This window comes from Lepisosteus oculatus, chromosome 14 (assembly GCF_040954835.1).
Source record: "Lepisosteus oculatus isolate fLepOcu1 chromosome 14, fLepOcu1.hap2, whole genome shotgun sequence".
NCBI lineage: Eukaryota > Metazoa > Chordata > Actinopteri > Semionotiformes > Lepisosteidae > Lepisosteus > Lepisosteus oculatus.
The window spans coordinates 25,976,476-25,994,673 of record NC_090709.1 but is presented as its reverse complement, the minus strand read 5'-3'; the positions used below and the strand labels follow the sequence as shown (position 1 = coordinate 25,994,673).

The 18,198-nt window shown below is 45.5% G+C and overlaps 1 protein-coding gene, 5 non-coding genes and 2 pseudogenes across 6 annotated transcripts in view; 2 read left to right on the top strand and 6 right to left on the bottom strand.

Annotated features, from left to right (window-relative positions):
* Positions 1-18,198, top strand: part of LOC138242535 (scavenger receptor cysteine-rich type 1 protein M130-like) — a 358,811-nt gene that overhangs the window by 278,708 nt on the left and 61,905 nt on the right. The window lies entirely within an intron of this gene.
* LOC138219258 (5S ribosomal RNA) lies at positions 2,240-2,348 on the bottom strand (annotated as a pseudogene).
* On the bottom strand, positions 2,886-3,004 carry LOC138216263 (5S ribosomal RNA). The gene has a single exon (XR_011179975.1). It is a non-coding gene; the product is annotated as a 5S ribosomal RNA (ribosomal RNA).
* Positions 3,542-3,660, bottom strand: LOC138218091 (5S ribosomal RNA; annotated as a pseudogene).
* On the bottom strand, positions 4,198-4,316 carry LOC138217111 (5S ribosomal RNA). Its single transcript, XR_011180824.1, has one exon. It is a non-coding gene; the product is annotated as a 5S ribosomal RNA (ribosomal RNA).
* LOC138216741 (5S ribosomal RNA) lies at positions 5,496-5,614 on the bottom strand. Its single transcript, XR_011180453.1, has one exon. It is a non-coding gene; the product is annotated as a 5S ribosomal RNA (ribosomal RNA).
* Positions 7,076-7,240, top strand: LOC138243575 (U1 spliceosomal RNA). The gene has a single exon (XR_011192230.1). It is a non-coding gene; the product is annotated as a U1 spliceosomal RNA (small nuclear RNA).
* LOC138244469 (5S ribosomal RNA) lies at positions 7,855-7,973 on the bottom strand. The gene has a single exon (XR_011193084.1). It is a non-coding gene; the product is annotated as a 5S ribosomal RNA (ribosomal RNA).

The following is an 18,198-nucleotide window of genomic DNA, read 5'->3' as shown; positions in this document are numbered from 1 at the left end:
CTGGTGTCCTATCTAGGGTGTGTGTATGTCCTGTGATGGACTGGTGTCCTGTCCAGGGTGTGTGAGTGAGTGTGTGTGTCTGTGTGTCCTGTGATGGACAGATGGTACCAAGCCTGGACACCCATGAGACACTGGCTTCCTCAGAAGACTCTCACGGAGGGCACACTGTCCCTAACCCGGGTCCAGAAGAAACTACAGTGATCTATAATTCCTGCGCCTCGGAAGGGTTTATGACGTCTATGTCCGGCGCCCGCGACCGTGGACCGGCGGTTTGGCGTCGCGCTCCGCAGCTCGAGCTTCGGTGCGAGGCAGGGCGGGAGGGAGTCGATGTGGCCTTGGCGCCATCTTTGCTGGTGAGTCAATTGTGACCGTTGCGGTACAATAAACCATAAATAAACCTTTTCCCACCCCGTCCAGTATTTCTGTCGCGGCCCACGTCCCTTACAATCGACAAACTATAAAAAAACAGTAGCCCTTCGCAACATTACACGCCATTTTTTTATTTCAAACGTCCGCTAGATACGCAGGTGGCTCGATACCTGTCTTATCCTCGCCGGAGTCTTTATACCGGCAAGTGAATTTTATTTGGGGTCCCTAAGAATTGTGACAGAAATGTCAGTGAACCACAATAAAAAACGAAACTTTTTTTTTAAAGGCGGTGAATGGATTTTCTGAGTAACCGTGTAGCGACTAACGTAAGGGAAAAAAAGTTGTCTTTCCCTACGAAGACGTTTTGGTACAGGACTTTCTTTAAATATCAGTTGTGCATAGCGTTTTACAAAAAGTTGATGATCTTGGAGATAATTGCAAAGGAAAATTGAGATAACTACCAAAACATTACGTGTGAAACGACAGGACAGAACTTTGAACCCACAAAGAAACAAAGGTATGAAATATTGCCTCGTCATGGGGGGTTGATAATTGTAGTAAGTGTTCCTAATTTTCGTAAAGAAATGTATATTATGTGACTCACACGTGAGATTTAGTGTATATACGTTTCATATTGTGCATATATACGGGGTTAAAAAGTGGAATGAGTATGATTATAAACTCGTGTGTCCTATAATCAGATAATTTTTGAACAAGCTTTGATTAGACAGGTGAAAAACAACATCAGATCCTTTTTTTAAATATATTCTCACGTCTGAATATCAGCTTCTCCCCTCTGGCCAACATTTCAGGGCTCCCAAGTGTAGATCCCAAATTGAAACAAATATTAATTTGTTACCCAGTTAAACAGTTAATAGAAGTGAGTGACCAGGGTAAATAAAGCTGGGTCAGTGTAAACTGTTTATTCTGGACCAGACTTCGTCATGTGTGATATGTCATGACTTCTTATATTAAGTTTTATCTTTATATTTAGTTCTACATGTGTAATAGATGCGATGTGTGTCCATAAAAAGGTTTCTCCAGGGGAAAATCAAGTTGGTTTTAAAACCGTGTTTCCTTTTTAGGGTACGTTTGCATTCCAAGTGTGGGGTTTTTGCCTTTTTATCATATTTTGGATGTGAATCCGTGGTATTTTTGCTGAGACAAGTTGCCTTTCTTATACGCGGAGGGATCTGCTCGTGGGATGTCCGCTTGGGCCATTTCTGAGCTCAGTATAAGGTGTAGAAAGCATGACTGTCATCATAACCCGCCTCTCACCCAGGTGTGGAATAATGTTGTGACTATTGCTTCAGCAATAACATGCTGATTGCATGTTTCTAGATGGGTATAACAGAGTTCTTATTGAGAGGACAGCTCCGTCACCTCTTTTACGACGCTGCTTTTTTTCCCTTGCGTTTTTCTCTTCTTCCCACGTTCTCTCTCTTCACTGCCTTCGTCCCCGCTCTATTTCACTTCAGCCTTTCACTCTTGCTTCCTTCCAATGAGGACGGAGCTGCGGGAGAAAGGGCGCTATAGAGGATCGCTGTGGAGAGCTGCTGCTGTGCTTTGACATCTGAGCTCTGTGGAAAACGATCTCAATACAATTCTGAAAAACGCGACTCTCCGAACGCCAGCCGAACAAGTCTCCACAGCCGAAGCGCTGTGTCTCTTTTCAGCTGGCGATAAACCTTTCCTCGATCCTTTGCGGACTTGTAAAACTGTTCCTGATCAGAATAAAAAACGCTCACGCTAATACACAAGCACCCGTGTCTCGCCAAAGCTGACAAATAAACAGACGGACAAGCCGCACTGCACGTGTGAACAGGGGAATGAGCGAGCGAGCGGGGATAGGGCGCCTCCTGCGCTTAAAAGCTTACAGCACCTGGTATTCCCAGGCGGTCTCCCATCCAAGTACTAACCAGGCCCATCCCTGTTTAGCTCCCAAGATCAGACATGCTCAAGGGGGTATAGCCATAAGCAAGAGCAAGGCTCGCTGGCACCCTTCTTATTGAGAGGACAGCTCCGTCACCTCTTTTACGACGCTGCTTTTTTTCCGTTGCGTTTTTCTCTTCTTCCCACGTTCTCTCTCTTCACTGCCTTCGTCCCCGCTCTATTTCACTTCAGCCTTTCACTCTTGCTTCCTTCCAATGAGGACGGAGCTGCGGGAGAAAGGGCGCTATAGGGGATCGCTGTGGACAGCTGCTGCTGTGCTTTGACATCTGTGCTCTGTGGAAAACGATCTCAATACAATTCTGAAAAACGCGACTCTCCGAACGCCAGCCGAACAAGTCTCCACAGCCGAAGCGCTGTGTTTCTTTTCAGCTGGCGATAAACCTTTCCTCGATCCTTTGCGGACTTGTAAAACTGTTCCTGATCAGAATAAAAAACACTCACGCTAATACACAAGCACCCGTGTCTCGCCAAAGCTGACAAATGAACAGACGGACAAGCCGCACTGCACGTGTGAACAGGGGAATGAGCGAGCGAGCGGGGATAGGGCGCCTCCTGCGCTTAAAAGCTTACAGCACCTGGTATTCCCAGGCGGTCTCCCATCCAAGTACTAACCAGGCCCATCCCTGTTTAGCTTCCGAGGTCAGACGAGATCAGGCGTGCTCAAGGGGGTGTGGCCATAAGCAAGAGCACAGCTCGCTGGCACCCTTCTTATTGAGAGGACAGCTCCGTCACCTCTTTTACGACGCTGCTTTTTTTCCCTTGCGTTTTTCTCTTCTTCCCACGTTCTCTCTCTTCCCTGCCTTCGTCCCCGCTCTATTTCACTTCAGCCTTTCACTCTTGCTTCCTTCCAATGAGGACGGAGCTGCGGGAGAAAGGGCGCTATAGAGGATCGCTGTGGAGAGCTGCTGCTGTGCTTTGACATCTGAGCTCTGTGGAAAACGATCTCAATACAATTCTGAAAAACGCGACTCTCCGAACGCCAGCCGAACAAGTCTCCACAGCCGAAGCGCTGTGTCTCTTTTCAGCTGGCGATAAACCTTTCCTCGATCCTTTGCGGACTTGTTAAACTGTTCCTGATCAGAATAAAAAACGCTCACGCTAATACACAAGCACCCTTATCTCGCCAAAGCTGACAAATAAACAGACGGACAAGCCGCACTGCACGTGTGAACAGGGGAATGAGCGAGCGAGCGGGGATAGGGCGCCTCCTGCGCTTAAAAGCTTACAGCACCTGGTATTCCCAGGCGGTCTCCCATCCAAGTACTAACCAGGCCCATCCCTGTTTAGCTTCCAAGATCAGACGAGAACAGGCGTGCTCAAGGGGGTGTGGCCGTAAGCGAGAGCAAGGCTCGCTGGCACCCTTCTTATTGAGAGGACAGCTCCGTCACCTCTTTTACGACGCTGCTTTTTTTCCCTTGCGTTTTTCTCTTCTTCCCACGTTCTCTCTCTTCACTGCCTTCGTCCCCGCTCTATTTCACTTCAGCCTTTCACTCTTGCTTCCTTCCAATGAGGACGGGGCTGCGGGAGAAAGGGCGCTATAGAGGATCGCTGTGGAGAGCTGCTGCTGTGCTTTGACATCTGAGCTCTGTGGAAAACGATCTCAATACAATTCTGAAAAACGCGACTCTCCGAACGCCAGCCGAACAAGTCTCCACAGCCGAAGCGCTGTGTCTCTTTTCAGCTGGCGATAAACCTTTCCTCGATCCTTTGCGGACTTGTAAAACTGTTCATTATCAGAATTAAAAACGCTCACGCTAATACACAAGCACCCGTGTCTCGCCAAAGCTCACAAATACACAGGCGGACAAGCCGAACTGCACGGGTGAACAGGGGAATGAGCGAGCGAGCGGGGATAGGGCGCCTCCTGCGCTTAAAAGCTTACAGCACCTGGTATTCCCGGGAGGTCTCCCATCCACGTACTAACCAGGCCCATCCCTGTTTAGCTTCCGAGATCAGACGAGATCAGGCGTGCTCAAGGGGGTGTGGCCGTAAGCGAGAGCAAGGCTCGCTGGCACCCTTCTTATTGAGAGGACAGCTCCGTCACCTCTTTTACGACGCTGCTTTTTTTCCCTTGCGTTTTTCTCTTCTTCCCACGTTCTCTCTCTTCACTGCCTTCGTCCCCGCTCTCTTTCACTTCAGCCTTTCACTCTTGCTTCCTTCCAATGAGGACGGAGCTGCGGGAGAAAGGGCGCTATAGAGGATCGCTGTGGAGAGCTGCTGCTGTGCTTTGACATCTGTGCTCTGTGGAAAACGATCTCAATACAATTCTGAAAAACGCGACTCTCCGAACGCCAGCCGAACAAGTCTCCACAGCCGAAGCGCTGTGTCTCTTTTCAGCTGGCGATAAACCTTTCCTCGATCCTTTGCGGACTTGTAAAACTGTTCCTGATCAGAATAAAAAACGCTCACGCTAATACACAAGCACCCGTGTCTCGCCAAAGCTGACAAATAAACAGACGGATAAGCCGCACTGCAAGTGTGAACAGGGGAATGAGCGAGCAAGCGGGGATAGGGCGCCTCCTGCGCTTAAAAGCTTACAGCACCTGGTATTCCCAGGCGGTCTCCCATCCAAGTACTAACCAGGACCACACCTGTTTAGCTTCCGAGATCAGACGTGCTCAAGGGGGTGTGGCCGCAAGCGAGAGCGATGCTCGCTGTCACCCTTCTTATTGAGAGGACAGCTCCGTCACCTCTTTTACGAAGCTGCTTTTTTTCCCTTGCGTTTTTCTCTTCTTCCCACGTTCTCTCTCTTCACTGCCTTCGTCCCCGCTCTATTTCACTTCAGCCTTTCACTCTTGCTTCCTTCCAATGAGGACGGAGCTGCGGGAGAAAGGGCGCTATAGAGGATCGCTGTGGAGAGCTGCTGCTGTGCTTTGACATCTGAGCTCTGTGGAAAACGATCTCAATACAATTCTGAAAAACGCGACTCTCCGAACGCCAGCCGAACAAGTCTCCACAGCCGAAGCGCTGTGTCTCTTTTCAGCTGGCGATAAACCTTTCCTCGATCCTTTGCGGACTTGTAAAACTGTTCCTGATCAGAATAAAAAACGCTCACGCTAATACACAAGCACCCGTGTCTCGCCAAAGCTGGCAAATAAACAGACGGACAAGCCGCACTGCACGTGTGAACAGGGGAATGAGCGAGCGGGGATAGGGCGCCTCCTGCGCTTAAAAGCTTACAGCACCTGGTATTCCCAGGCGGTCTCCCATCCAAGTACTAACCAGGCCCATCCCTGTTTAGCTTCCGAGATCAGATGAGATCAGGCGTGCTCAAGGGGGTGTGGCCGTAAGCGAGAGCAAGGCTCGCTGGCACCCTTCTTATTGAGAGGACAGCTCCGTCACCTCTTTTACGACGCTGCTTTTTTCCCTTGCGTTTTTCTCTTCTTCCCACGTTCTCTCTCTTCACTGCCTTCGTCCCCGCTCTATTTCACTTCAGCCTTTCACTCTTGCTTCCTTCCAATGAGGACGGAGCTGCGGGAGAAAGGGCGCTATAGAGGATCGCTGTGGAGAGCTGCTGCTGTGCTTTGACATCTGAGCTCTGTGGAAAACGATCTCAATACAATTCTGAAAAACGCGACTCTCCGAACGCCAGCCAAACAAGTCTCCGCAGCCGAAGCGCTGTGTCTCTTTTCAGCTGGCGATAAACCTTTCCTCGATCCTTTGCGGACTTGTAAAACTGTTCCTGATCAGAATAAAAAACGCTCACGCTAATACACAAGCACCCGTGTTTCGCCAAAGCTGACAAATAAACAGACGGACAAGCCGCACTGCACGTGTGAACAGGGGAATGAGCGAGCGAGCGGGGATAGGGCGCCTCCTGCGCTTAAAAGCTTTCTGAATTCTGAGTACGTACGGGATCCTCGGCCTTGCGCTTATAACAAAGTCCAAGTCCCTTTGCAGACAACAGCAGTTGTCACATGATTGTCTCTGAGGATGTGCGACAATGGCCAAGGAGAGCCCCGATCTGAGCTTGCGCTCACTTTTTGACCAAGACACAGGTGTGTGCTGATTGGTTGAGAGTTTGGCGGGCATTGGAGCCCTGCGTGAGATATGAGTCACTTACTCTTAACACTTTGGAATGCAGTCCAGATGTCCATTTGGCACTCCCTAGACAGATAGGCGCCAATGGATGACCATTGATCATGATAGCCAGGCTCAGCTAAGTGCATCCCCATCTGGGAGCTGTCCCTTATCAAAAGAAAACATCTTAAATCAGCCTGCATGAATACTTTCTCTGTGGCTGCACCACAGAGATGGAAGGTGAGATGGGGCCTCATTTAGGACAGCATACCACCGCTTAATTCTGTCTTATTAACAAGCATTGCCGCTACAACGGCATCTCTCCTGTCAAACTTCCTCCTGACTTGTTTGACAGGATCTGGGCCGTGGTGAACAGTGGGAAAGACGCCCTGTGGAGAGTGAGGAACATGGGGCTGTTCAAAGGCATCGAGGTCCCAGTCAAGGCAGCAGGTAGCCTGGCCCTGTTCATCACCCAAGAGAACTATTACCTCAGAGATCTGTGGAGAGAAAGGAGGGAGGAAGCAGAAAATCTGTGGGAAATAGAGAGCATAGGTCAATATCTCAAGAAACTGTGAAAAACATTATCATGTTTAAGTAAAGAATGTGATTTACACCAGAAAAAAAGAAATTGTTGCTATGTAACTGGTACCGTGTCAAAATGTAATGAGATGTGATCATATATACTGTTTTAAGTATGTATATTAATGTAAACCTTTCTAATTTGTGATGTCCTGTATTTTTTTGTGAAAAGAAAATAAAGTTCTTAAAAAATCGATTCACCCAGGGCGAGGCTCGGCCATTGCACTCCGGCTGTGCTGACCCCTGCGAATTCCCCAAATGTGGGAATCTCGACTGCATTATTTCTGGTAGTGGGGGACTGCGTTCGCGCTCTCCCCTGATGTGCTTGGTCCAATATCGGATACGGAAGAGTTACGACACCACGTGCTGCGATAGGATCCCATTTCGAAAGCCACTGCTGGTTCCCGGTTTCTTTTAGTTAGAGGTCTGGAGAAGCATTTCAAGCTGGTTACACTACTCCTTCCGGACATTCATTCCCTTTTCAAAGTCAGTCGTTTTGCTGTAGTCTGCATTATTTAGGCTGATTATCGAGGTTAGCCTTTATTTGGTCATGGGGGCCTCGGTACTGTATGCTAATTCTCAAGACAGTTTCACCCGTTTTCTGATTGCTAGGTTCTGTACCAGTGCAGACATGTCAAACAGTGAATGGCTGTACCTCTATTGTATCCGTGTTCAATGAATGAAATCAGTAATAAATGAATATATGTATAGTTATACGATAAACAAGTGGTTTATCGACTCATCTTCATTTGCAGATTTAGAGGCAGCTTCGATATTCGTTTTACAAACGTTTTTTTTTTTATATGGGTCACACACATGCCATAGCAACAAAACATCTCTAGAGATGAGGCTATAGATCACCTTTCCATCCTCCAGGTTTTTCTCCCAAAGCCTACGGCACCAACGGTGACCCCTGCTGGCCGAGAAAGCAATAGCTTGCAGCACCTGGTATTCCCAGGAAGTCTCCCATCCAAGTACTAACCAGGCCCAACCCTGCTTAGCTTCCAAGATCAGACGAGATTGGGCACATTCAGGGTGGTGCGGCCGCAAGCGAAAGTCGTGGCACCTAACTCGCTACTTGAAGCTGTGTGTGGCTGGGGCTCTGTGCCCCCCGAGTTGGACTGAAGGATCGTTCGTGTGCAACTCTTTGGAAAGGAGCCTCTTTCCAAATAGCATTGCGTACCTGGATGTTGGCGAATGTGCTCCCTTGTGTTGGCTTGTCCCGCACTGGAGGAGAACAAACAAACTGCTCGGAGGAGCACAAGGCAAGTCTTCACAAGACAAAAACCTCCAGTGCACAGCACTCAAAACATTTCTGGGCTGTCGCGTGTTTATTTCAGCGCGCGGCGCCTCCGCCCTCTTGTGGCCTTGCGGCGTCAGAGCGAGAGGCTCCTTCTCGCTGCCTTTCCGCTGTGTTGCAGAGCCCCGAGAGGGAACCTGGAGCGCACACTTTGTGGGGGGCGGGGGACCGCGTTCGCGCTCTGCCCCCGGTCTCTTGCGCGAGTACTAAATCTCACGGCGCCAGCCAGCGGCCAGGAGACAAGTACAATATCGCGAGACAGGGGGGCCTCGTCATTGATTGTTACATATGAGACGGGGATTAGAAAGAGACCCCGACTGATTGGTAAAGGGGAACACTAACACCAGAGTGACACCCCCGGCGTCTCTTTTTGAGAGACGCCCTGGGATTTCTTAATGGCCAAGGAGGGTCGGGACCTCGGTTTTATGCCTCCCCCGAAGGACGGCGCCTGTTTGTGCAGCAGAGTGTCTCCATCAGGAAAGCCACACAGACCGCAGGGTGAGCGCTCCCTACTCCCAGTCACACCTCTTGCAGGAGCAGCAGCAACCTGAGCTTTTCCGGGGTGAATCTCCCATCCTGTGCCGGCTAGGCTCACACCTGCTGGGCTGCCATGGGTGAGCCCAGTCGAGAGTCGCAGGTTGAGATCTAGTCACCGGGGAGAAACGATACAAGCAAAGGATTACTCGGCTCCCAGCACTTGAAAAGACCGACAAATGACTCGTTCCCGCCGGAGCTGAATGTACCTGAATGTTGTAGTGGTTTGATGGGTTTACTGAGACAATTATTAATTGTAGCAGTAATCACGAGGTTGTTCGTTGGGGCTTTTAGAAAATCAATCGTCAGAACAACTAACAACGCACACACGCGGGTTCAATACACGGGATACATTTATTAATATAAACTGTGCACCAAACATATACTAGTCTGCCAGGATACGAGTGGCAGACCTTACTGTGAGGGTTATCAATATACAAGGTATATAATCTCGAAGAGATGCAAACACAAAGAGATACACAACAGAGAATATATGTCAATATATATCGTTCGGTTACCAAATCGCTAATCAGTGTTATTACCCACTGTTACTCTAAACTCGGAAGTAAATACATTACTCATGAATTAAATTGATAACAACTTGTGTTGAGGTACAATTGAATTCTCGAGCCGCAATGTAGAACATGGGGTTTACTTATCCACTGTGTATGGTTTTGGAATCTCCCGGCACAAACACCAAACCAGCTGACAGGCTCTGTTGCAGCCTCTGTTGCAGCGGTTGTCCAATGGGCGTTGTGTCGGCGTTCTCTGGCTACCGGCCAACCAGTCAAGGTGCAGCTCGGAGTAGGACGGGCGGAGGAATCTGACTGCGGCGCGCAGGTCAGTCGTTGCTCCGAGGGGATCTACCAGCAGTCCGGCTGGCTAGTAGAAAGTCTCTATGCACAGATGTGACCGCGAGTCCTCACAAGTCACTCTTTTGCCTGGGAAGAAGCTGGTTCGTTCCCGGTCCAGCGCTGCTTCTGAATAAGCTATTCAGGTTGTCGACGAGGGTCCAACTGTAGGCTGCCGTTGAGCAAGCGGAGCATTCACGTTGGTAGAATTCTGAGTACGTACGGGATCCTAGGCCTCGCGCTTAGAACAAAGTCCAAGTCCTTTTGCAGACAACAGGAGTTGTCACGTGATTGTCTCTGAGGATGCGCGAAAATGGCCAAGGAGAGCCCAGATCTGAGCTTGCGCTCCCTTTTTGACCAAGACCCAGATGTGTGCTGATTGGTTGAGAGTTTGGCGGGCATTGGAGACCCACATGGTTTTACCACGCCCTGCCAGTCCCTGATTGGTTGGTCAAGATGAGATATAAGTCACTTACTCTTGACACTTAGGAATGCAGTCCAGATGTCCATTCGGCACTCCCTAGACTGATAGGCGCCAATGAATGACCATTGATCATGATAGCCAGGCTTAGCTAAGTGCATCCCTGTCTGGGAGCTTGTTCCTTATCAAAACAAAACATCTTAAATCAGCCTGCATGAATACTTTCTCTGTGGCTGCACCACAGAGATGGAGGGTGAGATGGGGCCTCCTTTAGGACAGCATACCAACACTTAATTCTGTCTTATTAACAAGCATTGCCGCTACAATAGCAATTCAAATACAACAGCCACACTGCTGAAACCATATGTTTTACACACCAGACAGGCCCCCTAACCTCATACAACCTTGCTGTGGCTGTGACCCCTTTCTTTATTTTTTTATGATGTTTTCAATATGGCACCATTAGACAGGCCGTACATGGTGATAGGAGGGTGCTATTCACGAGTCAATAGCTCTTCAAGCACAACAGCCACAGTGCTGCAACCAGGTGTTTTACACACCAGACAGGCCCCCTAACCTTATACAATCTTGCTGTGGCTGTGTCCCTTTTCTTTATTTTTTTATGATGTTTTCAATATGGCACCATTAGACAGGCCGTACATGGTGATAGGAGGGTGCTATTCACGAGTCAATAGCTCTTCAAGCACAACAGCCACAGTGCTGCAAACAGGTGTTTTACACATCAGACAGCTCCCCTAACCTTATACAACCTTGCTTTGAGATGTGGAACATTTCTTTATTTTTTAATGATTTTTTTACTGTAATCAAGTGTTGTGCTCATTAATAATAATAATAATAATAATTGCTTACACTTATATAGCGCTTTTCTGGACACTCCACTCAAAGCGCTTTACAGGTAATGGGGACTCCCCTCCACCACCACCAATGTGCAGCATCCACCTGGATGATGCGACGGCAGCCATAGTGCACCAGAACACTCACCACTATCAGTGAGGAGGAGAGAAGAGAAATGTAGCCAATTCAAAGAGGGGAATTATTAGGAGGCCATGATTGGTAAGGGCCAATGGGGAAATTTGGGGATATCGTCAGTATCACTATACTGGGGCATTAGGACCCACATGGACCACAGGGTGAGCGCCCCCTGCTGGCCCCACTAAGGAACTAAGGAACCTTAGTTTTTCCCGGGAGGTCTACCATCCAGGTACTGACCAGGCTCACACCTGCTTAGCTTCAGTGGGTTGCCAGTTGTGAGTTGCAGGGTGATATGGCTGCTGGCCATAATCAGCAGCCTTCAGTACTGAAGCAGGTGTGAGCCTGGTCAGTACCTGGATGGGAGACCTCCTGGGAAAAACTAAGGTTGCTGCTGGAAGAGGTGCTAGTGGGGCCAGCACCACCATTAGGCAGGCCTCCTGACCTTTCACAGTCATGCTTTGTTGTGTGAAACTTTAATTATCTTTTTAGGATTTTTTGAACATGGCAACTTCCACCGAGATGGGTGGGGGGTGTCGGGGTGCTCTTCAATAGCTTTTTCATCTATACACACAAACGGATGTAACCAAGACACTCAGAACCTGTCACGCAGGGGCTGACTGCTGAGGATAGGGATCCAATGCGGTGCCCTTGGTAGGGTTGGCGCGAGACGCAGGCATACTCGGAGTAAACAGGCAGGGGTCCGAGTCCGGGAAGGCGTATGTCGAAGAAAACTCAGTCTTCACTCAGGTTGGGAGATTGTCAACAGAGATCTTTAATACAATCAGCTGAAGGGGAGCATATCACAGAGAAAGGGTTTCCCCTAGCACTCAAGACATGCTCACTGGACTGAAGTTATACTGTCCTTTTTTATACATTAAAAGTAGGCAATACTTTAACATATCAAAGGAACATACAGGGAAAGGGGCAGTGTCAGAAGTCAAACAAACAGGACAGGGGGGTGCCATTTGGCATCCTACAATCTGTTTCAATTTTCTCTGGTTGAATGGGTGTGAGGAATCACAGGCTTTAGTTTGCACCTAAGACAGTGGTCTTAGGTGCGAACAGAAAACCTTTCCCATGCATAGTCACTGTCCTGACCTTTTGACTCGGTCTTCCACACGTAGCACAGGCGTAGGCACAGAATCGACAGGCGAAAGTGTAGTCAAGGGACTGGCAGGGGTCGGAGTCCGGGAAGGCGTAGAAGTTGCGTCGGTGTGGATTCAGAAGGCAGAGGCGTAAACGAAAAGTCAGGCTGGGGTCAGGATCCGAGAAAGCGTAAAACAGGCGAAGGTACAAAATCGAGTGGCTAAAGCGGTAGTCGGAAAAGCGGGGTCGAGGTCCAGGGGAGAGGTCGTAGTAAGGCAAAGGTGTAGTTAGTACGTAAGCTCCGGGAGAGAATCTCAATCGTGAGCAATGACTGGGGGGCAGATGAAGGTTTAAGCAGAGGCCTGATTGACACGTGCATGTTTGGTACGGGGAGAGCTCGTAGGAATGCGGGAGCACTTGCCTGCGTGAGGGAGATTCGTGGCAAAACCAACAGAATCAACCTGAACTCACAGAAAAACAAGAATGCCCCTGAGACACCTGCACCCCCCTCGGACCACTCTGGTATCAACACCCCCAAACCCATCCATACCAGCTAACAAGACTCAGAATCGGTGCAACCCTCCAACCTGGACCAAGAGCAGGATGGGACAAGAACCTGCACCACACTACGCACCCCTCATCCAGACCAGCAGGACAGCCAGACCACAGACAGCACCATCATGTAACCCCCCTGTTCATTCCAACAGAAAAGCCGAACTGACCCCCACCAGCATGGCGACGCTGCAGCTCTGGTCACACCAGCAGGCCCAATGGGCTCAGAGCTGGGGGACATACAGATGCAGCCATTCAAAATGCGTGGGCGATACCGCATTATTTTCCGGTACGCTGTACGCAGTCTACCGCAAGTTACCGGTAAATACCGCGAGTTACCGGTAAATACTGCTAGTTACCGTAAATTCTCCTATAATATGACAAGCAAAATAATAGTATCCGGAATTTCGGCAAGGTGGAGCTAATAAAGCTCAACCTCTCATGTTTGAGCTGTGGCCATCAAAGTCTTTAACGAAGATATTACTAATAGTATTAATAATGAATGACTTTGGACAAGCTGTAAGTGTAAACTCAAAGTATTGCCCTGGTCAACATTCTTTTTTTCATTGACCGTCTTTGTAAAAGTAACACCACAGCATTTCGCAATCACGCATTTGTTTCCAATCATGCAAAGTACAGTAATTTTTGAGAATCGATTCACCATGCCTTTCACATGCTCATAAAAGAGATTGATTTAGGAACATAAACATATTACTGTATGAAAACTGTACTGTATACAGTATGTATATGTATATTTAATGTCTTAACTGTGCCCGTTTAAGTATTGAATATTCATATCTAATTTTACCACTGAAGGGAAATCTTAGTAGCTGAGCATAAAAAGAATAGGAGCATACTGCAACGCGTGTGAAGGCCATAAACGATATTAATTTTGGAACATAAACATACAGTATATGGCTGGTCTCGGTACTTTAAAGAAAACATACACGAAACATGGTTTCATTATGACTAGAATCGGTCTTGAGATATTTTTAACTTGATTTACAGTATTTGAGAGGTATGTCTTAACACCGATACTACAGTGCTTAAGTACTGCTCACGTATATGTTTCTAGGTTTATATTATGCATTTCATACGATCAAATTACTTTTGAGCAACTAATAAGAAGCGCGAAACGGTATGCGTTTTAGTTTCGTTTTGTGCTGGGACCCGTGGATTGATTAGAGATATCAAGTACATACAAGTCATTTTTTAAATGTTGTAGTTCGTCTTGAAAAAATGTTACGAGTACATCATCTATCAACAATTACACAGGTTCTGTTTCCATATTGCGGATTTTGGTTACGTAATATTATTTTCTAGATTTCACGTTGTGAATATATGATTTGGGCAAACAGAGACGCAAAGAAGTACATTATTGGTTGTTGTTGTTTTTTTTGCAGTTTTATCTAGAACAAGCGATGCTTAAACCTTTGTCTGATTCTTGTGAAACTACCCACACGACAGTTACAGTACCTAGGAGTTGACTTCAGTGATGTCACTGATGGGATGTTTCTAAAAATCCATGGTCTGTGATTGAAACCTGTAAAACCGGTTTAATTCGTCACAGCCAGCACTCTTCAGATGTGAGGGTCTTCTGCTCAGAATGAAACGCTAAAATGTTTGTTTATATTCTAATGGTAGTGGGGGCAGGGTGTGTGGGAACAGCTTTGGTTGAAATTGCATTGGAGATCTATGTTCTTCACACCTGAAACATTTTCTCTGAAAGCATTTTCTCTGAAAGCATTTTCTTCGCAGTTTAACCGATCTTGTTACAGCATGTTACAGTTTACTATTATTAACCATATTAATTTTAAGTGCTTAATGTAAAATCTTGTAAAAATATATTTTCATTGTTCAAATATACATTAAGTCTGACTATCATATAATAAGTTAAATACAAAACTAAAGAAAAAATAGGGTTAAATATAATTTTAAATATTTTGCTAACAATGTTAACTGTTTATGAATAATAAAATGTATTAACTAAGGAGTAGGATGGCACAGTTGTTAGTATGTTTTTTGTTTTGTTTCTTTTTCATAAATACAACAGTAGTACCTGATGTCTCAGTGGCTTTCAAAATTAAATTATGCATGCAAACCTGTGAACTAGAAAGATAACTAAGATATCCATCCATTTATAATGGTGGCAAAGTGGTTAGCATTGCTATTTTGCAGCACTGGGGTCCTAGGTTCAATTCCTGCCATCCTGTGTGTGTGGGGTTTACATGTTCTCTCTGGTTTTTCTCCATATGTGTGATATGACTCCCTCTCGCACTCCAAAACATACTGGTAAGTTAATTGGTTTATGGGAAAACTGGCCCTGGTGTGTGTGTTTGTGTCTGTCTGTCCTGTGATGGACTGGCGCTATGTCCAGGGTGTATTCTGCCTTGTGTCCGTTGCTTACTGGGATAGGCTCCAAATCCTCTGTACTGGATAAAGAGATTAGAAATGGAAGTAAAGGCACTGTGCTGATGGAACTATACACGGTGTTAGAAACCCACTATGAAATGGCAGCATCTCACTGAGAATAAAATATTTTATAGTGCTGGCTTAAGGAAACAGCCTTTCCACCTCTCTTGCACATCAGTATCCATACCTAGTTATTTAAACAAATTGCCTCTAATTATAAACATCTTAATATGCTGGCTCTGTGGATCCGCATCAGCTATGTTTGCCCATTCCTTCAATTCATGTGCATCCAACACACAGTTCAACGCTAGCAACTACACAAAATCTAAAATATGAGCTCTACTTGCCACTTACAGTACCAACAGTACCAGCTAACTTTAGTAGTGACATTTTCATTGATCTTTTTAACAATAAAATTTACAACATCAGACTTCAGACACAATTAAACAGGCCTCAAAAAAGTCTGGTACAAACATTTTCAGCATGGAATAAACCGTTACTTTAATGGTATAAACCTTAAATGGATTCATATTCTCAATAAGATTTGGTGCTCAGTAACATGACTTAGAAAATGACAGAAGACGTATCATGCTTATCCTTCTATTTTTCATAATCGTAAACTCCTTAAGGCAGTTACATTTTCTCTGTTCTGACCTGGAGTTACAGAGAAATTTAAATTCTAATAAGAGATTTGTAATGAGGAAAGTCATTTCAATCACTCATACAGTACCAGGATTTGCAATTACAATACAAATACTTTCTTTCTATATGTGTTTATTTTGCAGTTTGAGTCTATGGCATTCCTTTGGGGGTCTATACTCCAAGGCATGTCTTTTATATGGGAACATGACATTTTTTTAAACATATATTTTTGTGGTAGTAGGGTGCAAAACATCAGTATTTACTGCTATTAATCACTGTACGATTTATAGTTGAAATCTGAGCCTAGATATAAAGTTAGATATAAAGTTAAAATCTCGACAAAGCAATGTAGGAAATACAGAGAAAATAAATCCTTTCTGACATCTAAAATCAGTTTTGATCAAGGTCTCTAAAACGAACAAGAAAAAGAGGATTTTCGGAGGGCAATTACGCTGTGTTTATATAGAATAAGTGATTTATGAGCAATCTAATTTCTTGTTCGTTTAAAACAGTGAAATGTCAGCTGCAAAAGATCGCACCAGAAACAGCACTCTCTCTGCCTGTCATAGACGTTCAGGAAAGGCTGAATGAAGTCATGTCAAGTACAATAATTCGGTGATCAATAATAACAGTTGTATTATATCCATGGAAATATATTCATTATATGCCAGCGAACCTCACCGTGCCAGGCCACCACTGCGTCACAACACACAGCTGCCAGTGCACCTCTACATACCCGACCACCACTGCATCACACAGCTGCCAGCGCACCTCACCGTGCCAGGCCACCACTGCGTCACATAGCTGCAAGCGCACCTCACCGTGCCAGGCCACCACTGCATCATAGAGCTGCCAGGGCACCTCACCGTGTCAGGCCACCACTGCGTAACACCACATAGCTGCCAGCGCACCTCACCATGCCAGGCCATCACTGAGTCAGAGATTAAATAAAACCTCACTCGCACCAAACAAATTTATATTTCTAAATATCACAACATGATCAAATTTAAGTCATTTTAATAACAATGAATAGTCACCTAGGTGTTACAATATAAACATTTATATTGATTTAAATAACGTTTTGATTTAAATCGCAAATGCGGGTTTAAATATATGTGTTTTTTGATTCACAATCAGACAAATGCAACATAAATTGATATCTTTGTCTTCTAAGTATCTTAATAAACTTTCAGCATAGCTTTCTCCCCGTTTAGATTTATTTTGGGATCAAACGTGGAAAGATTAGATTGTAATCGTTTTTATTTTTTAAATACATTTTAGAAAAGTGTAATCTATACTAAAAAGCTGTACACCACCTGCTATAAAGATACATATTGTAATACTTTCGGGTTCGAATAGGACAGACACAAGAACTTAGACTTGCGGAGTTAAAGCAAGTAAAGCCTTGATTTTATATATCACCTTTAAAAGTGGCATCTCAAAGCAAAGTAAATACCCAACACTGATTGTACCCATCTGTCATGCTAATAAAGCAGCTTGAATTGAATTGAGAGAGGGGGGGGGGTATATTTGCTTTGTGTATAAAGTACATTGTGAATGTTTTCACAGCCTTCACTTTGTCGTTTTTATGCCATTTTTTGACCACGCACGAATATTCCTATGTCCGTATCTTCACAAGGGAATCAGTGCGAATTTTAATACTAATTAAATGACCGCGGGCACTTTCCACCCCCTCTACATTCTCAGAGTAGAACAGACTAACCTTCTAATGAAAGACGGTCCACCCCCCACGGACAGGAAAAGTGCCCACAGGCACTTAAACTTAATATGGTCAGTAACAGTAAACAGTAACATGGTCAGAAGGAGCACGTACAAACGTTTCCGAAATAACCACATGTAAGACTGATGCTTAAAATGTTTAGGGAGAAAGTGGAATACTGGTGTGTATTTTTTCTTTAAACTACCAATACCAGCCATATACAGTCTGTAACGTAGGGATTTCTATATGTCTTTATTTAGTGGTTACATTAGTGACAAAGGCTAAACTTTTAGCTTCAGTAACGTGTACATATCTCCCCTTTTTATAAAACGACATGGTTGAAAACTGTTCCAGAGCCACTGTTGTTTCATCAGTGAAGAGTACATCATGAAATGCCTCTCCCTGTTCAATCCACTGGAAAAAAGAAAAGGAGCATAAAGCTTCTGATGGTCATAAACGATATTCATTTAGGAGCAGCATCAGAGGTATGTTTTTAACTGCACTGCATTGGAGAGAATACCATAGTGTGTTTTTTTTTTTTACTCCCTGGTGGAAACTGGCTTCCAGAAGAATCAGTATGGCTCAGAGATTAAATAAAACTTCACTCACACCAAACAAATGTATATTTCTAAATACCACAACATGATCGAATTTAAGTCATTTTAATAACAATGAATAGTCACCTATGCGTTACAATATAAACATTTATATTGATTTAAATCGCGTTTAAATCACCTTTATTTAAAACCCATAAATAAAGCTGATA